We start from the raw sequence: 17,769 nt of genomic DNA on the forward strand, positions 1-17,769 counted from the left end.
GAGATACTGAAAGTTATAGACAGGACTCATTGGTGCTTATTGGTGTTTTCAGTGCTCTTATTAGGGATTATCTGAATCCTGTTTCTTCTGCTGAGTGCCATGGTCTAGAAGCATTTGACTTTTCCGCTTAATCAAGCTCTAAACAAAAGATTAACGAGTCCACGCAGAAGTCGTGAACATGGGGCTCATTGATTACCCTTTAATCATGCTTTATCTTCTTTTGTAATGAGCTGGCTGTCCCTGATGTGTTGTTTCATAAGGTATGGTTAAAATTTCTAGCAGAATGGAGCCTAATTTTGAGTTATCTTTTTAATGTTAATTGGTCATTGTCTTATAAGGAAGTTGATTCTGTTGTCAACATAATTACAGGGCGAATACATTCTTGGTTGTTGAATTTAGTACTATCGAAGCTAATACTTGGTTCATTGGCGATGGTAGACTGAGTTCATATGTAGAAATGTGTAAAAGAAAAAATTAATTTGACATGGAATATATATACCCACCTGAGAATTGTGGTGTGGTTCTCAGGGTTTATATTATGCTGAAAATGAACAGTGGTATCGCAAATGAAACCCTTTCTGGCACAATTCAGGAACGTAAATGGTTACTGCTCTTCAATCTTAATTTTATGTATAAATATATAAACACATTTCCTCTTCTGCCTATTAAATTGTATTATTTGCACACACCATCTAAAACGAAAGGCAACTTAAATTATTGTTGTAAACTGATTATGTCTTATTCCAGGATTCATGAAACGAAAGTGACCTTTAGTTTTTCATTCGAAAGGATCAAGATTCTTTTCCTTGTTCTTGATGCTTATGGAGGTTTACAACCAGTTGGCTGTTTTCTGTGGTTTCTGTCTAGATTGCCGAATACTCAGCTCCCAAGTCATGTAATATACGAGTTTTCTTGCACTTTGCAGGTAAATAGGTGAGAATGTCAGTCAATTTACTCACCGTGAGAGGGAAATCTTATGCCTTGCCAGTAACTACTTAATATTTATAACCCCTGGCGTCTTCTGTCAAGTCCCGGATGGTGGTAGCGCTGTCAGTGCACCTCATCCGTGCAATGTAGGCGTTACTTCAAGGTTCTTTGCATCGTCCCTTCGGCCCCTAGCTGCAACTGCTTTCTTCCATCTTACTTCCCAACCTGTCTTAACAGTTGATCACAGTGTATCCTCATGTTAACCTCTCAAACCTTTTCACTTAATTTCCAATTCAGGTACAAAGCAACCTATACGTTCTGTTGAATTGTTACCCTGTTAATTCTTTTTGTGAGTTATCGCATTAACCCATTTTGCTGAAATAACGATACCTGAAGCATCTTGCCATAAGCTCTCTCTCTCTCTCTCTCTCTCTCTCTCTCTCTCTCTCTCTCTCTATCTCCTCTCTCTCTCTCTCTCGTTCTCTCTCTCTCTCTCCTCTCTCTCTCTCTGGTCTCGGTCTCAAAATTATTCATAATTTTTGTAAAATTTTGTTTCGTGTATGTTGTTCATTAATAAAAGCAGAACAACGAGATGAACAATAAGAGTATAGAGAGGTGCTGGCCAAAACTGTAAGGTCACTGCAGGAATATGTGATCTGTTGTTCCTCATGGTAATGCTCGTGGCTCACTATAATTTATATATGAACGATATGTGGTTTTGCCTCGGAAACAAGCTTGTTGCTTTGGCAGGTGACACCGTCTGAATATAGCTTATACTGTAGTTGAGAGTTTTTTTTAAGTCAATTTTTAAGTCAAATTAGTGCAATTTGAATATAGTGGGCTATACAGAGGAACCCTAACAAAACCCCGGCTCCCCCAGATGTTTCTTTAGCTACACGTAATTGAGAATTTTAGTAGTCGTTACTGATTGCAAATTGCAGTGTTTGTCTCTTTTGAGAAAAATGTCAAGATTTTAGAGAACCGTCTACTTTAAGTAAATTATTTATTCAACTGGTACTTTAATTTCTTGAACAAACACTTAGAGTGGGAAGAAATTTTTTTATTCCAGATATTATTATTAAATTAACCTCTGGCACTGTCGATCAATTAGGTCAGTGTGCGTTTTTAATTAATTTTCCAGGATTATGATCTTGATTTGCATTCATGTCTTCCCAAACTACACTATGTAGCACGCAGCACTTTCGATATGCAGATAATATCGATCGCCTTCCTTTCCACTTGTACCGGATTTGGATTGCAACGTCCTCCTTGCCATGTAGCATTCTGTTTCTCAAGTAAGATTCTAGTTTGAATCATAATGATATCAATTATAGTTATGATAATAGGGTAAAACGTTGATAAAGCAAAGTTTTATTTTCTATCCAAAAGGACTTGGAAATCTCGGTTTTGCATGTTTTGCTAGAAAATGAAAGGCGCGGTTTTGATACCATTGTCACGAAGCCAAAGTTACGATTTAATAGTATAAAATTTTTTACATCATTAATTTTAAAGATCATTGCGCTTGCAAGTTCTGTCTACTTTGATAGGGAAAGCAAACAGGCTTTGGTCCATTTAACGTAATTTTTTTATTTTTGTTTAAATCTACCAGATACTCTTAATTGTAATTATCATTTACCTTCTACCCTAAACTGTTATTTCAGGTTACTCAAGACTGTTATTTCAGGATACGTTATTTTTTTTTTTATATTACAGACATGTTAATTACAGTTTTCTTTTATAACTCAATTAGTTATTTAATTTCTCCAGTAGTGAGTATCATACACTATATCTCCCATTCAACGGAGAAAATTCCAGCCTTTCCTTTCCTTAGCTTGGTAAGGTTTTAGGCCATTCTTATTAGGTTGAAGGCTATGTAGAGAAAACGGGGCTGAGTTTGACAAACACTTTCCTACTAAGCTTACCTGGGGTTTGTGACCACAGATGCGATAGGGACACGGGAGGGTAGGTAGGGGTCAGACATGGAAGAGAGAGAGAAAGGGGGGTTAACATGAGTTGCTGAGATAGGATTGGGGTCTTGGGGGGTTCTGTCCTGGGAGTTAAGGCCGGTGGAGGAGGAGCTTGTTAGTTGTGGGGAAGGGGGTGGGGGGTGGCGCATGTTCAAGAGAAGGACGCATTTCTTAACTTACACGGTCTCCAACCTCCACTTATGAGCTGCTGTTAGAGAAAGTAGCCTCTCGGAGAAAGTAAATACATAGATATTATTCATTCGTTCGTTTGTTTGTTTGTTTGTGTGTTTTCATTGTACATTATATATATATATATATATATATATATTATATATATAATATATATTAATATATATATATATATATATATATATATAATATATATATATATATATATATATATATATATATAATATATATATATATATATATATATATATATATATATATGTATATATGTATATTATTGTATGTATGTATGTATAGTATACTATATGCGCTTTTATAGATAAGGTTATCTGAGGATTGATTACTTATCTATGTCATGTTTGTCGTTTACTGGAAAAATTGCAATTATCAGATATAGACAAGGAAAAGTGGTTCTTATTGGCCGTCATATCCGTAATCTGTACTAAAAAAAAAATGCTTTCGAATGTTTGCAAGTATATATATAATATATATATATATATATATATATATATATATATATATATATATATAGGTGTGGCTAATAGTTGTAAGTGTTAGATGATGAATCTTTTCATAACTTGTATTTACAAAGTTTTAACTGCATCGTCATTTGCTCGGAAATTTTTTTTATAAATACCTTCTTTTCTACGTATTGACGCCAGGAGGTTGGTAGTTAATCAGTCAAGTCTTCCGTATTGAGGTATTTCTAAAAGAAGCTGCAGCCATTTTGAAATATCCCTGTTTGATTCGACCACCTCTTAATTGTGTCGATCGTCCACTTTTAACAGGACTGGCATTAACTTGAATACAGATACTGTATATTCACTCATGTAAACGTTGTAATCTATTATCGCAAAACCCTGTAATCGTCGCCTTTGACTCTGTAATCTTTTTCAATGAGTAACAGTAATCTGTAATCTCCATGCGAAGAGGGCATGTGTGCATGTATGTATTCCTTAAGGGGCGCACCCTGAGACGGGCAGAGGTGAAGAGCCCAGATCTTCAGAGATCAACAACACATGGATACGTACCTTTCATACCCATGTACCCTCTTAGGTAATCTCTCTCTCTCTCTCTCTCTCTCTCTCTCTCTCTCTCTCTCTCTCTCCGCCCTTCGTAATTCCTTGAGTACCTTTTTTTTTTTATCTCAACTGGTACCAATACATTTCCAGCCGTGCTAGGATAATGGGCATGCCAGTATAGGGTGCTTAGATGTATCGAGAGAGAGAGAGAGAGAGAGAGAGAGAGAGAGAGAGAGAGAGAGAGAGAGAGAGAGAGAGAGAGAGAGAGAGAGAGAGAGAGAGAGGGTTGGATGACAATATGATATACTTATTGAGACAGACAGACAATTTTAAAAAAATGAAAATAATCTGGAGGAAATTTCTGATGTGCTTAATAGCAGACGGATTTCCCATTTACAGATCAAAGTAAGGAATCAGAATCATTAAAAAAATTGATATGACACTTTGAACATTATTATAATGCGCCATCAACGGAAAGACAAAGTAAATTTTGACCTCCACAATAGGTTGTCGGAAGATAGAAAGAGAGACGTGCGCAATAAGGTTATTTAAATGGAAGAGCAAGCCGAGATAAGATTTCAGATGTGGACGGCGAGAGAGAGAGAGAGAGAGAGAGAGAGAGAGAGAGAGAGAGAGAGAGAGAGAGAGAGAGAGAGGCACATTTGCCGTTAGAGAGTAGGAGGCATACCTGATAAACACCTAGGTGAAATGTTAGATGAAAACGTGAGAAGAAACTTCTGATGAATATGAAAAAGAAAGATCAAAATTCGCGAAAATAAGAATCGAATGGAGAATCTCTGACGAAGGTGTTTAGATATTGTTTACGTGACTTGTACAAGAAAGGAAAATGTTCGCATCAATTACTTTACTTTGTATGTATAGATTAAAAATTATAACTAAACCTTTATTATGAAAAATGGGCAAAGCGAGTGTGCATGTACGTATACATCCATGCGCAGGTACCTAAGGGATAGTTGTTTAGAGTTTAGAATTTATCACAGACAGGCGTTTCTGCATCGTAAAACCAAGGTCTGGAGACTGGTGTATTCTCTAAAACTTGAGTAAAACAAAATACTGGGTTGAATCAGCGAAGGCAAGGGAGTCCCGTCCCTTCATGGATGTGACGGTGCCAATTGAAGTTCACCCCTGAACCATTCTCTGAATACAGATGTGTTTGATTGTTCATAGATTCATTGCACTTTTCGTTACTAGAACCCCACTTATAGCTAGATCGCTAAATATTCATAATCAACCATCTGTTCACATGCGTCACAGCTGCTCCTCAAGCATTTCAGTAAAAATTCGATTGAAGTGCTGTTGATACTTAAGGAGAGATGGCTCAGTAATAACCCCCATAAGAAGAAAGACTACGTTGCTTTGGGGTCATGGATAAGAGATGTGAAGGGGATCATTTGTCCTATCTCCCAGAAGCTTAAGAAGACCTGAACGTACTGGCAGTGAATTTACATTAATTTGGGGTGGAATCAGTAATAAAGGAGATAGAAGAACCAAAGTTATGATGGAATAACTGCCGAGGTGATTTTAGCTGAAACTGAAATGACACGTCTGTACTAAGTTTAGTATATCTTAGTTTAACCAGACCACTGAGCTGATTAACAGCTCTCCTAGGGCTGGCCCGAAGGATTAGATATTTTTACGTGGCTAGAAACCAATTGGTCACCTAGCAACGGGACCTACAGCTTATTGTGTGATCCGAACCATATTATACCTAGAAGTGAATTGCTATCACCAGAAATAAATTCCTCTGGTTCCGCGTTGGCCGAGCCGAGAATCGAACTCCGGACCACCGGATTGGTAGCCGAGCGCGAAATCCACTCGTCCAACGAGGAACTAAACACGCCTGTACTAAATACCCTTGTTTTACAGAATATGGAATGAGGACACTGGAAGTCATGGCTAATAAACCAAAAACAGGTGACCTGACTAATTGTGGTAACTATTGAAGCATTACTTCGGTTGCAATGAGTGTATGTATTACGCTCATTGTTAACTGGTCGAAGAAAGACTAGTAGATAGCTTAGAAATTAAACTAGCCGGTTTTAGACAAATCAATTGTACAGATCAGATATGTGTGTTAAGACTTACTTTACTGCTATGTAAGTAATTTAAAAGTCCCCATCTGGAGGCATTTCTTGATGACTAGGAAGCATTTGACAGCGTTCACAGACCAATGCTATGGAAGGCCTTGCATCATCACTTTGGCATTCCTGTTAATCGTTGTAAAGTAGAAGCAAATTTAGTGTTGATGAGGTCTTTTCAGGTGAGTTCGCAGTTAAATCTGAGATGCTACAAGTGGATGTTATTTCACTTTTGTTGTTTGGCGTTCTCAAATAGATTTTATAATGAAAAACTGGTCGGAGACGGAGGTTTAAAATGGAGAACGATAGAAAGTTGACAGACATAATATGCAAAGTATTCTATTATGAGCTTCAAAACACCACAAGATTTAAAACTTATTTTAATAGAATGCGTCAAATATCTAGGGAGATGGATCTCAAACAATTTTATGAAAACCGAAATAGTGCAGACATGAGTCTACTTAAAGGGGTGAAATAACAAGCCAGAAAAAGGTTGGACGCGATGGAATCTTTTAAAGAATCAAGAACGATAATATCCAGTGCGGAACAATGGACCTGCCGAATGAGTAATTGATCAAATAGACTGAAACTGCAAATTAGGGAAAGAATTCATGTAAAGTTTAGTATGATGGTTATTGCTATATGGACATGGAACATGGCATGACTGTGAAACCATAATTGTGTAGAAGTTTGTCGATTTGATAACAAAGCGCAAAGATAAATATTAGGAGTCAGAAGGAAGGAGAGAGTTAGAAATTATACTAAAAGGGGACACTACAGAGGTCCCATATATGAGATAATGGTAAAGGGGAGATGGCAGATTTCACAGATGCCCCTTTGCGTCACTTGCGTGGTGGCGATGATGATGATAATATCTCATGTATATCACATAACCGTGGTTCATATACATGCATTAAGTTACAAATGCCCTTTAATATCCAATTAGCTCTACCTCGTAATTAATATACTTTCATATATGTTAACCGAAAGGGAATTTTTTAGTTTATAGTAATTTCGTCCTTTCGTGGATTCGAACCGGCGCACAGAGGACAAATCAGGACTTCAGTGTGTCACCGACTCGGCCTTCATGTATGAAAATATATTAATGTCCTTTAATATCCAATTCGCTTTAATTCGGAATTAATATATTTTCATATATGTTGGCCGAGTTAGTGACAAACTAAATATTGAAAGGGGGTTGTTGAAGTGCGAGGCAAGCGAGAGACTATGCTCGCGTGGCCCCAATGAAGAAATGGACATCATAGAGCGGAAAATATTCGCGGCAAGCGTTGGTCATCCAAAGAGCTATAATTGACAATCTTATATTTTTCACTAACATATATACTCGGCCAACATATATGAAAATATATTAATTCAGAGGTACAGCAAATTGGCTATTAAAGGACATTAATATATTTTCATATATGATGGCCAAGTCGGTGACCTCACTGAAGTCCTGATTTATCCTGTGCGCCGGTACGAATCCACGAAAGGACGAAATTATTATCAAGTAAAAACATTCCCCTTCGGTTAACATATATGTAAGTAAATTAATTCCGAGGTAGAGCAAATTGGATATAAAAGGACAATTGATTATAATCAAAGCTTGAAGGCCGATGACTCGGGGTCAGTGGCTGGTGATGATGCTGGACTGACCTACTCAGAGTCAGGTTTATCTTCCCTGGCTCTGGTATCGTTTAGAAACTTTCTAAGTTGTATTTATTGAATATGAAGCTGCTAAGGAACTGAAGAAGTCTGGGCTCTTGAGTGGCACTGTGAAAAGATGAAAATGTAAGGCTGCACCCATTGGGATGAATGGTCGGAACAAATTATTCATAACCAATGAAGAACACATTCTTAGTGGAAACTGGGGAGGATAGAGCAAAGAATTGAAGGAAGAAGTCCCGGCTAAATTTGGCGGTTAATCGGAAAACTTGAGTTCTCTCGATCCATAAGGCCCCAATGCAGTGTCCGTAGAAGGCACTCTGAACGACCTTTGGATTATTTTCTCTATTGTAAAGGTGTATTGGAAAATGCCTTGAGTTTTTTTTTAATTAGTTTTATGACAACCATCTGCTATATATATATGTATAATATTATAATATATATTATATATATATATATATATATATATATATAATATAAATATGTATATGATTATTATATCTATCTATATATCTATATATATATGTATATATATATATCAGAGAGAGAGAGATATATATATATATATATATATATATATATATATTATATCTATGTATATATATATATATATATCTACTATCTATATATATATAATATAATATATATCATATAGTATATATCAGATATATATATAGTTATATATATCTATATATAGATATATATATAATAGAATATGATATATGTATATATATTATATATCTATATACTATATATTCTATCTATATACATATGTATATATTAATTATCCAGATATATATATATATATATTATATTATATTGTATTAATTATTATATATTATATTAATCTAATATATTAAATCTATCTATCATATTATATTATATCTATATAATATTACAGATAGATATATATCAGATATATATATATATATATATATATATCTATATATATATATATAATATATATATTATTATATATATAACTATTAGCAGAGGAGGAAAAAAGTCTAATTTTCCAGTTCATATGCTCTGTTGTGCCTCATCACTGCTTGCGCGTTTTATTGCTCTGAACGTCACGAAGTTCAGTCTCTCTCTCTCTCTCTCTCTCTCTCTCTCTCTCTCTCTCTCTCTCTCATATAATTATATATATATGTTTTTTTTTCTTTTGTGAGAGTTGAACCTTTTGATTCTCCGCTAGCTCATTGAGATGAGGTTGCTAGATGTATATGCTATTTTTCCTGACTCCAGCTGACGGTGTTACTCAATCACAGTCTATGAAACTAGTGGGGGGTAGGCAAGGATCGAACTACGGACCTGGCAAATAGAGGGAGCACGTTTTTCCACGCAGGTATGTGTTGGTGGCTGTGGAAGGTGGTGCCCTTTCCAGTTGCATCTTGGGATGAAGTTACTAGGCCCATGCTTATCTCCCCGCCTTGCGGTCTCGAACCACGGTCTGCTATTTAGCTGCAAGGTCAACAGAGGCACAAGGTCTTTTTTGACAGAGTGCACGTACATACTCGTCTCAGCCTGAATTCGGACTTGGGTCCCGTAAATTGGAAGGTGAGGCTGGTGCCATTTTACACACACACACACACACACACACACACTTTCTTAAAGTCACTTATAGTTGAAGAAATTTTACTGTAGTTCGTGGACTTAATTGCGGTGAAGTCATTGTTTTGGTAATGCAAGCTGTAATTTCCAATTTACTTTATATGTTGGTCTTACAAAAAGCTACATTGGAGAGTGTGCATCGTCCGCCCACTTTTGTCAAACATTTATTGCATGTTATAAAATGGATTCGTTCATAAAAGAGGAGATGTCTGCTGTAATATTAGTGGAGCAATGTTTACCTTTCAATGACGGGCACATTCCAACAAAAAAAAAAAACAACTCGGGTTCTGACTAAGGAAACAATGTTAACTGCCTCTGGTGAGGAAAAAAACTCTCTCTCTCACTTTTCTCTCTTTCCCTCAGTTTAAGGAGGAACAATGAATCCACCGAAGTCGGTCAGTTCATCCGGTATTGAAAAAAGGAAAAACTGGGTGTCGAGAAGGCCCGGGGGGTTGGGGGGTTGGGTGGGGGGGGGGGGGGGCATGGGCCCCCAGTGGCAAGTAGCTAGGAGATTAAATTTTATTTCAGGGTGGGGAGGGGGAAGACAGGGAGAGATTAGGAGTTAGGAGGGGGGGGGGGCGAAGAGGGTGTTGGAGCGTTACGTTCTTTTCACCTTGGCTTCACTTTCCTTCGTCAGAATTGAAATTTCCTTGGGCACTTTCACTCGGTCGTAATTCAATTTAAGTTTAACTTCACTTTCGTTCGTCTGTCGGTTTTTCTGTTTACTTGTAAAAATGACACTAATTTTTTCCGTTAACGATAATTAATGCGTAATGGTACAATAACTGAGAGTGTTTGGCAATGTATTCGGGAATTTAATTGTATTTTTGGTAGGGTAATGCATGTCATTTTTATTTTATCATTTAATAAACTATTTTCATTATAAGCTTTCTGTGTAACGTTGATAAACCGTAAATATACTTGAATTTAAAAAATTGTATGTACTGTTTTTTTATTGCTTTGTATCTTGTTAAAACGATTAACTTTCACTCATTTCCTCCAATTTTTATCTTTATTCAAAACCTCTTGTTTCACGTCGGCCGATTAATGGTCTCCCGAACTTTCACTCAGGAATGTCATTTTGAAATATACTATCACCACATCACAGACGAGCTGTGGACAATAATTACCTGTAATAATTACGTGTGTAAGTTGACCTCTCTGGATTTCATTTCTTCATTAAACACCACACTTTCATCAGATCCCATTATGAAATAATTGATTCTTTGTCAAGTGAAACTTATGCTGTTATTTTTATTTTGGGAAATGTCAAGACAATGTGATGAAAGCTGGTCGTTAGTTAGATGTGGTGGTGGTTGTATGATTGTCTAATCTCTTTATTATATTTCAATCTTAATTTATTATGTTACTGTTATTATCGGTGTAATTTTTTATTCAAAACCTACATCTTTACTCATGAAGACAAATTAGAAAAAGGATAATAATGTAATAATCAGACTTCTAATAAACAGAAATTAAAATTTCCAATAAACAAAAGATAAGCAAACCAAGATTCTAACATAAGTAAGAATACATTTATCATCACTAATGTTGCTATAATCACCTTTATTATTATTAGTGTTATTATTATGTTATTTCTGTCAGAACAAATTTGGAAGAATCCAAAGTAGGTCGCAACATGAATCCAGTCGATCTGTCTTCAGGAACCTTTCGAAGCATTCGATTCGATGCAGTTCCACACGAGTTGTTAAAAAGTAAAATGCGCTTCCACGACGCGTCTGTCAATTCTTAGATTTTAGACCAAATTATGTATATTTACCAGTTATCCTTCTCCTTTTCCTTTAGGAGTATGAAGTGTACGTACAGCTGGTCCTAGTTTAAATTTTTTTTTTATTGCTATAACACATTTAAGGTCTTTTAACTGGCCGCCTAGTCTCTCTCTCTCTCTCTCTCTCTCTCTCTCTCTCTCGCTCTCGGTCCTCCTCTCGTCCTCTCTCCTCTGTCCTCTCTCCTCTCCGATCTCTCTCTTCTCTAATTATATATATATTATCTATATCTATTATCTATATATTATATTATATCATACACACACGCATATATAATTACATACAAAATATAACTGTAATTGTAATGTAAGTAATGTTATACATATATATAACTAATTGTAATGTAAGTAATGTCATATATATATATATATATATATATATATATATATATATATATATATATATATATATATATACACACACACACATACTATATATGTGTGCTTGAAAATGCGTGGAATAAAGGCAAAACTATCAGTCGGTAAGCAGATGAAAACCGCAAAGAGAGAGAGAGAGAGAGAGAGCGAGAGCGAGAGAGAGAGAGAGAGGGCGCCGCAGAATTATTCAATGTGATTATTTAAGCGGTGTGATGGATGCTCCAATTTTTAAAATAAGAAGGAAAAAGTAGAAAATGAAGTCACGTTTTAGATACAGGATTGACACTAAATTTGTGTGTTAAATTGAGAACAGACTTGGGAGTGTGTTGTGGAAAAACAAAAAAAAAGTGTAAATAATGTATTCCAGTGGAAAGAGCTGAGATGTATCACTTGTATTTTCGACAAAGGATCCCAGTTAGGTGTGTCAACCCGCGTCAGATTGGAAAGGCCTCTCTCTCTCTCTCTCTCTCTCTCTCTCTCTCTCTCTCTCTCTCTCTCTCTCCGCTACTAGATCTTCATTTGTCGCCCTCTTGAATGAGAGAGAGAGAGCGAGAAAGAGAGAGAGAATCCATTGTCAGCCTGGAGGCCAAAAGCAACATTTTCCCTCGTTTTTTTTGTCTTTTTTTTTTTTTTTGTTTTTTATTTATTTTATTTTTTTGTAAGAGTTCTTTTGTAGGCGCGCAAAGGGCCCTGTTGCATGAATGAGCAATTTGAGGAAACTGTGTTGGTTAGAAATCTTGAAAAGAGAGAAAAGGTTTCGGGTTATTGTTCCTAGTGCTTCGGTCATTTGTCTTTGGATTCTTAACCTCGCCAAATGGACAAGCATTTTGCTTTTTACCTTTGCTTGTAATTAGACATATTTAAAAAAAATGTTTTGCTATTGTTAGTCCTTGATTTGGGGGGAAGCTTTGCATGGATGTTATTTATGTATTATATTATATATATGTGTGTGCACGCGAGCGCTAATGTCTGCATATTATGTGTGCGTGTATACTTATTGATTCGTGGAAATTACTAATACTTCGGGATCTCAATCAGAATGTTAATAGGAACACGAAGTTTGCCAAGAACATGATATCCAGCCCTTGTAGTGAAAACCCTTAGAAGTCTCCTGTTTATGGGACTTCACTGCATGGACTAATATATATAAATATCTATATATAAGAATTAATAAATAATATATAATATAAATATAAACACACACATATATACATACTATATAGGTATGTATAAAACGCGTACACATTATTTCAACATAAGTCTCTCTCTCTCTCTCTCTCTCTCTCGTCTCTCTCTTCTCTCCTCTCTCTCTCTCTCTCTGAAGATGGGCTAACCTTCTGTTAATGGAAATTTTTTGGATGACGGTGTTAGGCCTATGCACTTCTTCACCCCGGCATCGACCCACAACAGTGCACTAACTAATGAATGGGTGATGGGTTAGTGCCGTCAGTGCACCTCATGAGGTGCACTGTAGGTATTACTTAATGATCTTGCAGCGTCCCTTTGGCCCCTAGCTGCACCCCCTTTCATTCCTTTTACTGTACCTCCGTTCATATTCTCTTCCTTCCATCTTACTTTCCCCCCTCTCCTAACGATTATTTCACAGTGCAACTGCGAGTTTTTCCTCCTGTTACACCTTCCAGACCTTTTTACTCTCATTTTTCCCCTTCAGCGCTGAATGACCTCTTGGGTTCCAGTGCTTGGCCTTTGGCCTAAATTATATATTCCATTCCACTGAATGGATGAAACACTGGTAATGATTTGCGTAGGAAATGGCAGCACAGATTTACTTCTTTTTTCTCTCATGTGATCAAACTTATTTGAGAAAGATTGGTAATGGATATAATGCATTCATCTACATAAACCAGAGCCAAAATAGAGAAAAGGAGAGAGGTACAAGTAAAAAAATGAGGGAAAAAGGGAATAGAAAGAAGAAAGCAAGAAAAAAAAAACAAGAGAAGCCTTGGTAAAACAAGAGTGGGAAAAAGAATTTGGGAAAAAAGGAATGCACGTTAAACCTGACTGCAAATCGACGAGTCATCGACATATGTTAGAAGTTGTTACGCGGACCGATCGACGGAAAGCTGAACCAATGTCAATATGGTTACTGTGAATGCAATATGGCTGGGGCTGGCCCATTTATTTTTCAGAATCACCTAGTGGAGAGAGAGAGAGTGAGTTTCCTGTTAACGCTCGATTAACCTAGTCTTATGCCAGCAAGGGCTGATTTGCTTGTGAAAGTAGATTGTTGTTGTTGTTGAGAGAAAGAAAGAGAGAGATTGTTGTCATCACTGAGGGATCCAGAGCCGATGAAACAATGTTTTTCGGCAACGCCTTTTTGTCAAAGCATCGGATAAAGGTGAAAGTTGGCAGGTGTATAATTTATAACCCCACCTAATTTTTGCAAGTATTAATTAGATCCCAAGTTCAATCCTTCTGGTACTTGGAGTAAAATTGAGAGTTCTATGCCACAGCCATCAAAATCGCAGGTAAGGGTTTTGAACAAAATAGTGAAGTTAACCTATGACGTCATGAGGCTCCCAGCCACAGTGAAGAGAAGTTTACAAAACGTCTCTTCTCTGTGGCTCTGCCCACTTGACGATGAGATATTCATTAATTGATATTAGTGCCCATCCTAGGCTTCAGCGATATCAATGATTGTGAACAGGACTTGTCATCGTCACCTTGAATGCATTATCATTCTCAATAATTTATCATCAATTATTATTATTAATTATTATTATTAATTATTATTATTATTATTATTATGTTGTTGTTGTTGTTTCATCGCAACTTCCACACCACGTGTTTGGACCAAGACCAAGAGAGAGAAGGTTTTCCCATTTGGGTAGTCGCCTCCCACTTGGGGTAACTACGTAGGCGATGACGTATCTTGGAGGTACCTGCTCATAGCTTGGAATTCTTCCATTTTCTTGATGTTCTCATAGTTTCTACATTATAAATAATTCAATGGATGTAATTTGTCCACATAATGAACCAGTCTATAGCTCATTTGTTAGATCTACGTCTATTGAGTACGGGACAATTCGTTTTCTTTAACCTCGGGCTTCGACACTAAGTCTTTTAATTTGCTGTAGCCAAAGATGAGTGTTGCCAAAGTACTATTACCCACTATAGAAAAAATTACTCATTTCCGCCATAGTAAATCTTGCCACTGGTCTTTCGCGTGTATACAAAGTGGCAAGCCGTAGCACAAATGCAGTCCTTGCAACCACGGGGACAGTTCCATATCCTGCTGGCCATTATCGAATTTGTTGAAGCCTAGACTGTGTCAGTGACTTACTGCCTACTGGTGATGGGCTGAGCCTCTTGACCTCATATGTTTACGTCACGAATGGTGTTTGGATCCTTTTCTGTGATTTTCTCTTCCGGTATCGGCGACTTCATTTTCCTCTATAAATATTAAAACTATCGAACTTGGTACTGAATAATACCTGCAAAAATCAGGTAGGATTATAAGATATACACTTTCCAACTTTCACCTTTATCAGGTGCTTTGATAAAAAGGTGTTGCCGAAAAACCATGTGTCATGGTCTCTGAATACCTTAGTAGTTGAGGTACTTAAATGTATCACTTCAATCCAGACGGAGTTTTCTACGTGCTAAATCTTTGCACTAAGTATATTAAATTGAGAACTTACTTCATATGCGTTCAAGGAACTTAGATATTGATCTTCAGTTTTCTAGACCGAAGTATTAAACATCTACTACTACTACTGCAACCATTTTTAGTTTGTCGGTGAACTGCAGTCGTTTTCCTATTTCACTGCACTGCTCTTATTATTATGTACTGATCCAAGTAAGCGTCTGCCTCTCAAGCGTTTCTTTATTTTGATGATAAATATCACTTGCTGAAAAGGCTTCATTTTGTATCTATTGATTTAGACACTTAAGTTATGTACATGGTAGTAAGAAGACAGCTGTGGGACATAAGGCTAGTAACTTCCTCGCAAAATACTTGCTTCTAGGCATTTAAAATAACCATGCAACCTCTCACACATCTTATTATATACACAAATACACAAACGCTCGGTGAAACTTCAGCTTGCGAATGTACAGTGAATAAACAACTGGATTTAGGGGAAGGACTATTGAAACCCCTTTTCAGTAACTTTTTCGCCCTTTGGATCAGTGACGTTTGAAAGTTGACTCCTTTTGATTCGAGTTACCAGGGAAAAGAACTGTTGCTTAAAGAATTCAATGTTTTTTCGAAGCCCTCTGAATGGTGTTCATTTTTACCTTTTATTACCTAAATGCTCTTTTAATTTTTTAAATGAATTAGTTTTATAGAATTTTGTTTTGCTTTCAAATAAAAGGTTATATTGAGAAATGATGCATGGTCACAAAATTTATGAAAATTGATAATGATTTATTTTTCAACCCAACATTTTTACATAGCTAGCTTAGACCTCTAATAACTCAAGACATTCTAGAATGGACCTTGGCTCATTTTAATTGTAAACGTTTTAGTTTTTTTTGGATATACGTATAATATATATAATTATTTGCCACAGAAAACTTTCAAGTTTAGTTGTGGTCTGTTAATACAGAACTTCATTAAAAGAGTTATGTCCATACAGTAAATGGTTCTAAGTCAGGTTTTGTTTATTCAGAACGTTGTTAAAGGAATTATAAGAGTTTAATGTATCGCAAATGTTTGTTAAAGGTATTATAGAGTTTAATGTATTGCAAATGTTTACGTGAAAATTGTTGTAACTGTTAAGTGTTTATACAAAATACTTTCAGAGGAATTTATTAGTAAAGTAATTTTGATATGAATTATTACTTAATTTCATGCAACAAATTCTGTAAGGTGGTGGTGTTTATGCAAAGCCGTTTTGAATGAACGATCACCATTGAATTTGAATTAAGAATTCGATTAAAAATACAGATTACCTCTTGCATGTACAACCTTATCATAAGTCGCGTCGAAGATATAAGGAAAAGCTGCATTCGAAGAAGATATGTGAGATTTTTATCTCTGAAGTATAACTAAATTGTCACGTCAGTAAGTCATTAACAGTTCCTCCTAAGGTAACGGTCAACTAAACTATGTTCCGAGAGTAAACATATTCTTTCTCTTTAAGATTTAAGTAAATCAATAGCTTTCAAGAGCTTATTAAATAAAAGAATACTATTAAGTGCTCTTATATTTTGGAAATATCTACAAGATTTTTTGTGATTTTGGATTTCTTTCGAATAATATAATTGTTGCATTACTGCTTGGCCGAGGTAACTGTGTCTTTATCTCCTTAAATTTCAAGCTGCATCATTCCCTCTCTATGTCGCCGATGTTGCAGAAGGTATGGCGGAGGCCGGGTATTCAGAACAATGTAATTTTCTACAAAAATTTCGGAAGCTTGGTAAAACTCGTTGGTATGACCTGGCATCTCCTTAGTTCTGAATTCTCTATGACCCCTTTGGCATGGTTGGCACGCACTTGGCTTCCGCTCGAAATATTTTGGGTTTGATCACATGTAACTGTGTGTTAATTCCATCTTCATTATTTGCCTTTTCTCAAGTAATAACAGAAGTGATAAATTTTAAATGTCCCGTGGGCCCCTTTCACTGTGAACAATAGAGTACATCTATATTCAATGCACGAATGCAGACATTGCTGCAACTCTGCTTAGGTGTGTATAGTGAGCTTCAAATGAAAATGTATTCTCTCACTTTCATTGAGAAAACTTTGCAAGCAGAAATAAATACGAGAATATAAAAATCCTAAGGTTCCGGACAACCATAAGTTGCCACGACCGGTATTTCCCTCGAGGAAGAAAAAGACAGAAAACCAAGGACAACTTTATCTTACGATCACGTCTGTTCCAAGTGTAAAATTGGAAAGAATAAAGAAATTTAGATGAGAACATTTTGCCCCAACCCTTAAAAAGGGATTTTATTTAAGAACAACTAACCCACCTTTACTCGAGCAACTTGCCGCTTACAGTGTGCTTAGTGCGTCACTATGTAGGTTGTACTGAGCATCCAATAGATTGTCGTTTCTTGGCAAGCTGGAAACTTCTTGAATTTTTTTTTTTCCCCCGCCAGTGTTCATTCTTCCAAGAAATTCAAATGTGTCGGGCCTTAAGTTCTTACTTAAC

General features: G+C 36.2%; 1 protein-coding gene across 1 annotated transcript in view; it reads right to left on the bottom strand.

Moving 5' to 3' along the window:
* Window positions 1-17,769, bottom strand: part of LOC135200673 (peptidoglycan endopeptidase LytF-like) — a 37,241-nt gene that overhangs the window by 18,244 nt on the left and 1,228 nt on the right. The gene's annotated exons all lie outside the window — the stretch shown is intronic.

The sequence above is a fragment of the Macrobrachium nipponense genome, chromosome 27 (assembly GCF_015104395.2).
Source record: "Macrobrachium nipponense isolate FS-2020 chromosome 27, ASM1510439v2, whole genome shotgun sequence".
Classification (NCBI taxonomy): Eukaryota; Metazoa; Arthropoda; class Malacostraca; order Decapoda; family Palaemonidae; genus Macrobrachium; species Macrobrachium nipponense.